The sequence below is a fragment of the Schistocerca nitens genome, chromosome 4 (assembly GCF_023898315.1).
Source record: "Schistocerca nitens isolate TAMUIC-IGC-003100 chromosome 4, iqSchNite1.1, whole genome shotgun sequence".
NCBI classification, from domain to species: domain Eukaryota; kingdom Metazoa; phylum Arthropoda; class Insecta; order Orthoptera; family Acrididae; genus Schistocerca; species Schistocerca nitens.
The window spans coordinates 122,619,571-122,631,391 of NC_064617.1; positions in this window are offsets into that span (position 1 = coordinate 122,619,571).

Consider the following 11,821-nt stretch of genomic DNA (forward strand, 5'->3'; position numbering starts at 1 on the left):
AGTATATTACTGAGATTCGTAAACAATTAAGCTCAGGCACTTTAAAATTCTTAAACATGGCTGCGATTCAGCAACTGTGTTGTATAAATTTGAAGAGATTGAAAAACTCCCCCAACCAGTTGCCCTTAAGGGCTAAATAAACATTCGGTTTGCAACTGGTTGGCCAAGTTTTTCAACGTCCTCAGCTACTTTTGCTCTTCGTGTTATTTCTAATCTTGCAAACTAACGTATCAATCTCCTGACATGTTTTTCAATTTCCATTCAATAATGTCGGACGGAAATTTTTCTACATCTACATCTACCTCTACATGCATACTCTGCAACGCACGCTTAAGTGCCTGGCAGAGGATTCGTCTAACCACCTTCACAGCAACTCTCTATTATTCGAATGTCGAAAAGCACGCGGAAAAAACGAACACCTACGTCTTTCCGTGTCAGCTCTGATTTCCCTTATTTAATAGCTCGGCGTCAACAAAATATTTCCGTACTCGGAGAAGAAAGTTGGTGACTGAAATTTCCTGGGAAGGTTCCGCCGCAACGAAAAATGCCTTTATTTTAATGATGTCCACCCCAAATCCTGCATCATGTCCTAACACTCTCTCCCCTATTTCGCGAAAATACAAAACGTGCTGCTCTTCTTTCAACTTTTTCGAGGTACTCGGTCAATCCTATCTGGTAAGGGTCCCACACAACTGAGCAATATTCTAGAACCGGTCGCACAAGTAATTTGTCAGCAATCTCCTTTGTAGACTGACTGCACTTCCCCAGTATTCTACCAATAAACCGAGAACTAGCACCTAGTTTACCCATGACTGAACCTATGTGATCACTTCATTTCATGTCTCTACAAAGTTTTACACCCAGGTATTTGTATGAGTTGCCCGATTCCAGTGGTGACTCACTGATATTATAGTCATAGGATATTAGGCTTTTTCGTTCTATGCAGTGCAAACAGTACTGGAGGGATATAACTTTAATTACCCATTGTTAAAACTATCAGTGGCTCAGAGACGCATTCAATAAGCAGCAATAAAAATTTTTCATTACTTGCCCAATTACACAAAATGTCTGACAGCTAGCGAAGCAAGGTTTAAATCTCATTTAAAATCATTTCTCGTGGACAACTCTTTCTACTACATCGACGAATTTCTGGTTTAAAACTAGTAACTAGAAAAAAATAAAATAAAATAAGTTTAGCTGCATGAATAGGAATAAAATAACGATGTGTTCATTAATGTTAACAGTAATCGTGGGAACACATCCTGTAAACTGACTCGTTCCACATAATTTCGATAGAAGAATCATTCAGATGACCTGTGGAACATCTGTCGAACTAACTGCCATGGCTCCTTGTGGCACGACCTGGTGTCGATCCCAAACACTCGAGCGGGTCGGAATAGCGTTCTGTTCGCGCTCTCCTCTGAGGTACACTACAGTTTCCGAGAATTCTCCCACTAAACCGCGGGCGAACTTCTACCTTCCCTACAACCGACCTTACTTGCCTGTTCCATTCCATGTCGTTTCACAACGTTATGCCTGGATAAATGCCGGGGTAAGAATCCAACACCCTCAAGGACAAGGTCAATTTACTGATAAGTGATATGACAGGTAGTAGATGGCACAGAAAAGGGTGCCCAAATAGTCGCTTCATTACATACTTTACTACCTTCCGACGGCAAACGCAGGCTTGTATCCTCGCATGCAAACGATCATTAAGGTGCGGAATGGCATCCAGCGACAGACTGGCTCAAGCACCTTGCTCCTTTCGTCGCATTTCGGCGGTAGTTCTTGCAGGCCCTGGAGAGCTAGTAAGTTCCCGCTTTACCATGTCCCACACATGTTGGCGATAGTTCTGGTGATCTTGCTGACAGGGCAGTTATTGTAAGCCACGAAGAACCTGTTCTGTCGCAGCAGCTGTATTGTGGGCGTGCATTGTCCAGCTCAAGAAGCACATCACCTGCCTGTCTAAGAAATGGCAGTAGTACATGGATAACAGCCTGTGCAGTGTAGCGGGTACTGGTCACTTAATCCTGCAGAAACACCGGATGTGATCGCGACTAGTAACTGATGCCGCTCCTCCACCTCCCCCCCCCCCCTCCCTCCCTCAGCCACGAAGTCCGGTTGGGGCCTGAGTGTCGTGGGTGCTCTGGAGTAGGCAGCCCACCAGGATCGCTCGCAGACCGACAGAACCTACTCTCATCGCTGGAGATAACAGATCGCCACACATGATTGGTGACGTGGTGTCAGTACTAGACCGGCCAGATTCACACGTGTTCTTTAGTGATGCGGCAAGCAGACGGTTCCCCTGTGCTCCCTGATGGCACTGCAGGTGCGACATCTGCCCAGGTTTCGTCCCTGGATGATGTTCGGTCGACCACAGCCGCTCGCACAATGCGTCGATTTTGACATGGTCTACAGGTGTGATGGTTCAAATGGCTCTGAGCACTATGGGACTCAACTGCTGAGGTCATGTCCCCTAGAACTTAGAACTACGTAAACCTAACTAACCTAAGGACAACACACACATCCATGCCCGAGGCAGGATTCGAACCTGCGACCGTAGCGGTCGCGCTGTTCCAGACTGTAGCGCCAGAACCGCTCGGCCACCAGCAGCCGGCTACAGGTGTGAGAATGTTCCACAGACCACTACTGAAAACTGCGATACACCACCGATACACTGTGCAGCGATCTCTCCCTATGTCCATAGAGTTCACGCAGCCCCCAATCCGACCCCGTTCGAATGGCTGAAGTTCTTCAACAGGAGTACTTAGTTGGCGGGACATGGTTGTAGCCTACAGTGAATGTTGCCAACACTGTTCGCCTCTAAACGCAGTACAGTTACCGCCTGCAGGGCCAAAACAGGGGATGCTCATTCAGGGCTCCTAAGTGCCATCTGATCCGCAGACGAAGTAGTGGCGCAGTGGTTCGCATCGCAGCTCATTAATTTTGCGCGCCATATTCGAAACCCGATTATTATTTTTATTTATTTTATTTTTATTGTTTTCGTCTATCTATTATGTCTAAAAGGTTACTACACGAATGGGTCATATCAAAGTAGAGGATATGAGGGCGTTACATTAACTGTAAAATTACAACTCGATTTCACAATAAGTCTCATATATTTTTTATGTAACATTTGTGTGTATGGCATGTTGAGGGGCTACAATCTTTTTCAATTTTCATATCCTGTTATTTCATTCTCATCTTAATGCTTACGATGGTCACTCCAAAATAAATGCACACTATTTTTGTAAAAATACAGTCTTCATTCTGCATGTGTGAAAGTTTTACAGTGTGTAGATACATCCTTCCCGCTTCTTTTCACACTTAGTTCCACCCGTTTCCCGTGAGTGGCGCCACCACAGCATGTCTTCAAGATGGCTGCTACACATGACGTTCGTCAGAAGCAACGTGCTGTCATACAATTCCTGTGCTGTGAAAACGAGACAGTGGGAAACATCCACAAGAGGTTGAAAAGGTGTATGGAGATGCTGCTGTCGATTGCAGTACAGTTAGTCGGTGGGCAAGCAGGTTACGTGATGAAAGCGGGCATGGCAATATTGAGGATTGTCCTCGCAGCAACAGGCCTCGTACTGCACACACTCCAGACAATGTGCAGAGAGTTAACGAATTGGTGACTGCTGACAGACGCAACACAGTGAACGAATTGTCACACTACGTTGGGATAGGAGAAGAATACTGAAAGTGTTAGCGTTAAAAAAGGTTTGTGCCAGATGGGTTCCCATGATGTTGGCAGTGGCTCATAAAGAAACAAGAAAAACGGTATGCAGCGTACTTCTGGAACAGTACGAGAATGGTGGAGATGAATTCCTTGGAAGAATTGTGACAGGTGATGAAACATGGCTCTACCATTTTTCACCAGAGACGAAGAGGCAATCAATGGAGTGGCATCATGCAAGTTCACCCAAGAAAAAAAGAATTCAAAACCACACCGTCTGCTAGAAAAGTTATGGCTACGGTGTTTTCCGATTCCGAATGACTCTTGCTTGTGGACATGATGCCAAGTGGAAACTCCATAAATTCTTATGCATGTGTGACGACACTGAAGAAACTTCCAGCTCGACTGAGCCGTGTTCGACCACATCGGCAAAAGTAGGATGTTTTACTGTTACACGACAATGCACAGCCACATGTTAGTCAAAAAACCATGGAAGCGATCACAAAACTCGGATGGACAACACTGAAACACCCGTCTTACAGACCTGACCTGGCTCCATGTGACTATCATCTCTTTGGGAAACTGAAAGACTCTCTTCGTGGAACAAGGTTTGAAGATGATGACTCCCTTGTGCATGCGGCCAAACAGCGGCTGCAACAGGTTGGTCCAGAATTTTACTGTGTGGGTATACAGGCGCTGGTTCCATGATGGCGTAAGGCAGTTGAGAGGGATGGAAATCATGTGGAGAAATGGAAATATTGTTTCTAAAGGTGGTATCTACTCACTGTAAAACTTTCAAACATGTAGAATAAATGGTTCAAATGGCTCTGAGCACTATGGGACTTAACATCTGTGGTCATCAGTCCCCTAGAACTTAGAACTACTTAAACCTAACTAACCTAAGTACATCACAAACATCCATGCCCGAGGCAGGATTCGAACCTGCGACCGTAGCAGTCCCGCCATGTAGAATAAAAAAAATAGTGTGTATTTCTTTTGGAGTGACCCTCGTATATTAATTCTTACATTTTATTCATATGTTTATTCTTGAGTTTGCGTTGCCTTGGATGATACCGATCGCAGAAACATTCGAAACGCACCAAGAGCATCGCGCGAAAGCAAACTTGCCACAGCGACATTTCTTCGTATCAATCTCACTCGAAAAAGAAACGTGGTTAACGTTGCTGAAGAATTCGTGCTTTGGCAATAATTTCGCGGCAGGCCATCCATAACGGATCACTTTCCTGAAAACTGCCATTTGCAACTGATTATAAATCAAGATACACTAAACGAAATAATTTTCTCATTTTTTTAAAATTTCGTTCATCTAACATACAATTAGCAGACGAATAAGGACAACGTTGTGTCAATATAGACTGGAAAACGTTCGTGCCCATTTTCTGCAGACATGGGCTTAAAAATGGAGCCCAAAGAATAAAAGTAATAATTGTCTTTTGAACTCTGGGCGCAATCTTAAGAAGCCACGACGCTAACCACTTTTTCTTTTCGATTGCAGATTGTAGACACATGGTTGACGACATATGGGAGTTATTCATTTATTTCCTCTCTCTCTCTCTCTCTCTCTCTCTCTCTCTCTCTCTCTCTCTCTCCCTCTTCATTTTGTCCTCATCATTTGATCGGACGTCACATGACACCCTTTCAAGATCATCGTTGAATACTTTACTCAGTTATTTTTTATTACAGAGGGCAGCCCTCTGACCGTACACGATGAGCCGCAGCTCTGAGCCACTTCTTTCTCTGCGGATAACGCGCGGTAAAAGCCACATAAGCGCCTCAAAAATACGTCGAAAATTTGGCCCTTTTTTCAGAAACGGTAGATTATCTACGAACAAACCCGAGACACGTGTTTACTTGTTTTGACTCATCTTCCACCGAGCGAAGTTACTGGGTAATCTGGTGATGGTACTTACTCTATTCTCCCCGCGGGTTGAGCAGCATGCCGCTACTACTATTTTCGAACATTACAGAAAGGTTTCACCCTCACAGCCACACTAGCTCGCACGTGATCAAAATTAAAGTGAGCTGCCATTCATCGCACCAAATAGGGCCCACCACTACAGTTACTCAATGCCGGCACATCAATGGGATTAGCAAACAGTGTCACATTTTTTCCTACCCTAGCCGAAAGACAGTTTGCGTACACGAAGAAAAGGAGCGGTCCTTCAAAATGTCCTCGGGGCAATCCTGATGTTAGCTGTGTCTCAGTCCCAGCTCTTCCAGTCTATGATGTCGTGACGAGTTTCGGCGAGGCTGAATTCTCACGCCCTCACTTCGAAAACTGCCGCCCCGCTCTCCTAACCTTTGCAGCAGCACTAGCGCAATAGAACTGTATTCCACTCCCACATCTAGCATTTTTTCTTCTAAATTAGTGCTGTATTAGAAATACATAGAGAATTTTTGTAACAACTTTCACAATGGAGCGGTCTCGATAGACTCAATACCGAATAAAAATCACAAATACAGAGCTCTTTATCACACTACAACGCCTGCAGAGGTACACCGTAGTGGAGGGATGGCGTTTATGACCCTTCTCAGATCACAGTGGATTCAGAGCTCTATCTTAGCCACTGTCTAGGTTCTGAACAGAAATCATCAGCAATGTCGACCGAAGATTTTCGATATATGGAGTCGCCTCGTACTGCCAACGGCCTTGTCAAAGACGGCGGAAAAGAGGACCGATGTTCGGACTACTCTTTTGCATACGGGATGGGAAGCTGGGCAGCTAAATGGCGGAAGAATCAGCAATGATGAACGGCATGCGGATGCGGAAGGCAATGGAAACTGTGGTGGTCAATCCACCCTAATCAGGCATTGCTGTTGAGCGGGAGGGCCGGACCACATAAGCAACATTCACAGGTTATAACAACAACACTTTTATTAAACTTTTCTTTAGGAAATAAAATTTATCTTTAAAATTTTTGTGATAAGGTTAGTTAGCAAAGAATGCTTACAAGCACGGGCAAGCGCCCTATTCAAACAACAACATTAATCTTTAAACAGGTTTTAAGTGATTCGTAAGTTAATTAAATTCTGTGCCCAGTAAAGCTCGCAAAAGGAGACTACAATGATGAGATAAAGTTTAACATATATGGATATCACAATTTTTTTAAAAAAATAAAATACAAAAAGATACACCCCTTCGTGACAGATTTTGAAAACAGGTGACGTCACATAGGCACGGGCTAATTCAAGTAGCAGAAGGGGAGCGAGGGCCCACTGGACCCAGACCAGAGGCGGCTAGACCCAGAACCCACAGCAAGCGGGCGAGCTGGACAGGGTACCGAACACAACACACTATAACACACTGGAAAAAATGTCTTAGAGCCGAGCCCGTGCTACTACACAATTTCACAGAAAGGGGGGGAGGGGGTGTTGAGAAAACGGCAAACATTAATTCCTCAAAAGTAAAATAACTTCGATGTATAAAATAATAGCCTATTTCACGAACATTGAAATAAAATAGTCAAGGGTGAATCAATAACTAATGCCCCTGACGTAACCTTAAAGGACGATGGCGAATAGCATAATACCAAGTCAGTTTAGAAATTTAAACTACACTATTAGGTTAACATACGCTCACTGAAACAGGGGAGCTCATTTAAATTACCCCTTAACAGGATACTGGTAAACTTAAACAGTCAAGTAAGGCTACCATTCGACTGTTTACGAGTGAACAAGTAATGCAATTAGATAACACATAACGTACAGATTCAGTCTTAAGGATGTGCTTTGAACCAATTATAACAACGTGCACACAGCTCAGTGTACCAGGAAAAATATTACAGTTTCACCGTACTGGCTTATGCCGTCCGTCATTCCGAACAGCAATAGTACCAATTAATACACCTCGCTTACTCGGACTGTATCACATCACAAAATCCAGATAAACCAAATCTTTTATGAAATCCTTTACAGATCCAAATCAGGGCCGCACGACTCGATTCGGGTAATGTGGCCGAGTCCAGTTCCCACACTACAAACCAGGTTCGGTCTTGTGAACGTGTCAAACACACCACAACCTCTGCTTCGTGCCCTGTCCTGCTCAACCATGCTCGCCTCCGATTCTCCCGCGCCGCGCGGTTCTACGGCTGTCCCTCTGTAGCGCCACACGTCCGTCGCGGCCAAAAGCCACGTCAAACGGCCGAGCCCAAAGATCACACCATGCCGACCCGATCGATGAATCGATATGAGCCGGAACGTCTCTTAATCCACTGCATTAAAGACGCTTAATGTAACTGTAACTGTAACTGTAACTGAAAAGTTCTCTTGATTTCTCCACTGGCAAAACATTCCAGATTACGAGTTACTTCCGCATTGGTTCTCCGGGAGGGGTATGCCAAAGCAGAGGAGGGAGAGGAAATCGGGGTGGATTATTCTCATCAGAATCGAAAGCAAACGAACGTCAACAACAAGCAAAATGTGGAGAGAAGTGAGATACCGAAATACTGATTAATGATGAGCTTCATTTGGAGATCTCTAAGGCTGTAGATACTGCGAGAATGAGTACCACAATATAGGTCTACTGTTCAGTTGAACAGAGGTGCAAGGAAAATAACTGCGAAGATACCTTGGCTAACAGAAGAAATACTTTAGTTGATCGAGGAAAGAAAGAGGTACAGAAATGTTTAAGAAAAGACAGGAATACAACGACATAAATCACTTACAAATGAGAAATAGACAGTGTAGGGCAGGTAAAACGAATTGGCTGCAGGTAAAATGCAAAGAATTGGAAGAAAATGGTCCTCGAAACGACCGATTCAGGTACCTAGAAGTTAAAACAAATCCTCGGTGAAATTGAAACGGAACGCGTCAACATTGAGAGTGAAATGGGAATTACGCTGTTAAACGTAGAGCGATAGGTGGAAAAAATACGCTGAAGGCTTATGCGAGGGGGAGAACGATGATGTGACAGGAGAAATGGGAGTCGATATGGAAGACGTAAGAGACGCAGTGTTAGAGTCAGAGTTGAACGGAGATACGGAAGACTTGCCATCAAATCAAGCGGAAGTCTCATATAATATTCTTTCGGAATTTCTAAAATCACTGAGCGAAGTGGGAACCAAATGAATATTCAAATTGGTTTGTAGAATCTGTCTGTTTGGATACATACCACCAGACTTTCAGGAAAAATGATATCCACAGAACCCCGAAGACAGCAAGGACAAATAAGTGCGAGAACCATCGCAGAGCATGCAAGTTGCTGACAAGAATAATCTGTATAATAACGGAAAAGACTAGTGAGGATCTATTACATGACGATTAGTTTGGCTTTAGGACAGGCATGCGCACCAGAGATGCTTTCTAACGTTGTACTTGATGATGAAAGCAAGTCTTAAGCCAAATCGAGACATCATCATAAGATTTGTGCACCCAGAAAAAGAGTTCGACAATGTGGAATGGTGCATGATGTTCGAAATTCTTAGGAAAATAGTTGTAGCAGAGATGGGTAAATATACAGTATGTAAAAGAAACAACAGGGGAAAATAAGAACAGAATTCAAAGGAAGAAGATTGGAAATAGAAAGGGTTTAACTTCTTCAGATGCAATCAAAATTTTTTCTATTATTTCAAATATTTTTTGACAAGAGGTTGGCATATGGACGTCGCAAAAGAGCGTTCTAATGGTGGCTTTTAGTTACTACTCTCCCGGATAGAGATTTTCCTACGTCCATCTGGCTGGACTTCATAGTTTACTCTCGGAAATAATTAAGAAGTAACGATGTTCGCATTCTGTAACGTAATTTTTTGATCTATTTACAACAACAGCAACGATGATAAATAACTAAAGAAAACGCAGTACGATATTCGTACTTACGTTTCCTTCGGGAAGACATCTTATACACTCCTGGAAATGGAAAAAAGAACACATTGACACAGGTGTGTCAGACCCACCATACTAGCACCGGACACTGCGAGAGGGCTGTACAAGCAATGATCACACGCACGGCACAGCGGACACACCAGGAACCGCGGTGTTGGCCGTCGAATGGCGCTAGCTGCGCAGCATTTGTGCACCGCCGCCGTCAGTGTCAGCCAGTTTGCCGTGGCATACGGAGCTCCATCGCAGTCTTTAACACTGGTAGCATGCCGCGACAGCGTGGACGTGAACCGTATGTGCAGTTGACGGACTTTGAGCGAGGGCGTATAGTGGGCATGCGGGAGGCCGGGTGGACGTACCGCCGAATTGCTCAACACGTGGGGCGTGAGGTCTCCACAGTACATCGATGTTGTCGCCAGTGGTCGGCGGAAGGTGCACGTGCCCGTCGACCTGGGACCGGACCGCAGCGACGCACGGATGCACGCCAAGACCGTAGGATCCTACGCAGTGCCGTAGGGGACCGCACCGCCACTTCCCAGCAAATTAGGGACACTGTTGCTCCTGGGGTATCGGCGAGGACCATTCGCAACCGTCTCCATGAAGCTGGGCTACGGTCCCGCACACCGTTAGGCCGTCTTCCGCTCACGCCCCAACATCGTGCAGCCCGCCTCCAGTGGTGTCGCGACAGGCGTGAATGGAGGGACGAATGGAGACGTGTCGTCTTCAGCGATGAGAGTCGCTTCTGCCTTGGTGCCAATGATGGTCGTATGCGTGTTTGGCGCCGTGCAGGTGAGCGCCACAATCAGGACTGCATACGACCGAGGCACACAGGGCCAACACCCGGCAGCATGGTGTGGGGAGCGATCTCCTACACTGGCCGTACACCACTGGAGATCGTCGAGGGGACACTGAATAGTGCACGGTACATCCAAACCGTCATCGAACCCATCGTTCTACCATTCCTAGACCGGCAAGGGAACTTGCTGTTCCAACAGGACAATGCACGTCCGCATGTATCCCGTGCCACCCAACGTGCTCTAGAAGGTGTAAGTCAACTACCCTGGCCAGCAAGATCTCCGGATCTGTCCCCCATTGAGCATGTTTGGGACTGGATGAAGCGTCGTCTCACGCGGTCTGCACGTCCGGCACGAACGCTGGTCCAACTGAGGCGCCAGGTGGAAATGGCATGGCAAGCCGTTCCACAGGACTACATCCAGCATCTCTACGATCGTCTCCATGGGAGAATAGCAGCCTGCATTGCTGCGAAAGGTGGATATATACTGTACTAGTGCCGACATTGTGCATGCTCTGTTGCCTGTGTCTATGTGCCTGTGGTTATGTCAGTGTGATCATGTGATGTATCTGACCCCAGGAATGTGTCAATCAAGTTTCCCCTTCCTGGGACAATGAATTCACGGTGTTCTTATTTCAATTTCCAGGAGTGTAGACATCGACAGCAGCGGCCGCCATGACGGAGTAAGCGGAACATCACAATGTTGCCAACAGCTCAGAAAAAATATCACTGATGAAAAAATTCTGAAGAGAGGTAAAATGTCCAGCGTACTCGACTCACCGTTGCAGTGTAAAAGAAACTGTAACTGCTCTTAAAGCAAACTAGAGAAGTAACGTCCAGCCGGCTGGACGCGGTGACTGTAGAGGTTGGCAGGAACGTGGGCTTTCGCCCCTACTGTTGGGTCTACACGACGAAGGTACACTGATGAAAATATAACAAGGATTCTGGATCAGTATTAAAATTCAGGGTGAAAGGATATAAATGATACGTTTCGCTGACGAAATTGCTACCCTTACTGAAAGCGAAGGACCTGTTGAAAAGAATGAACAATTTAATGAGCACACATTTTGGATTAAGAGTAAAGTGAAGAGTGACGAAAGTAGTAAGAAACTCACTCCTCGTACAGGCCTTGAAGGCCTAACGGCCGCCATGTCATCCTCCGCCTTGTGGTGCAGCGAATGCGGTATGGAGAGGCATACGAGGTGCGGCTAGAAAAAAAACGGACTGATGCTGGAAAAAACATTTATTTACAATTATTTACAATTTCATGTTATCTCCTTCAATGTACTCTCCTCCTCGGTCTCTACACCGCTCCATACGAATTTTCCACTGTTCATAGCAATGCTGCAGATCAGTTTCGGTAAGTCCATACATTACTTCCGTCGCTTTTTCTTTTACTGCTTCAACAGTCTCAAATCTAGTTCCTTTCAAAGCTGACTTGACTTTAGGGAAAAGAAAAAAGTCACAGGGGGCCAAATCAGGTGAGTAGGGTGGATGATCTAAGATGGGAA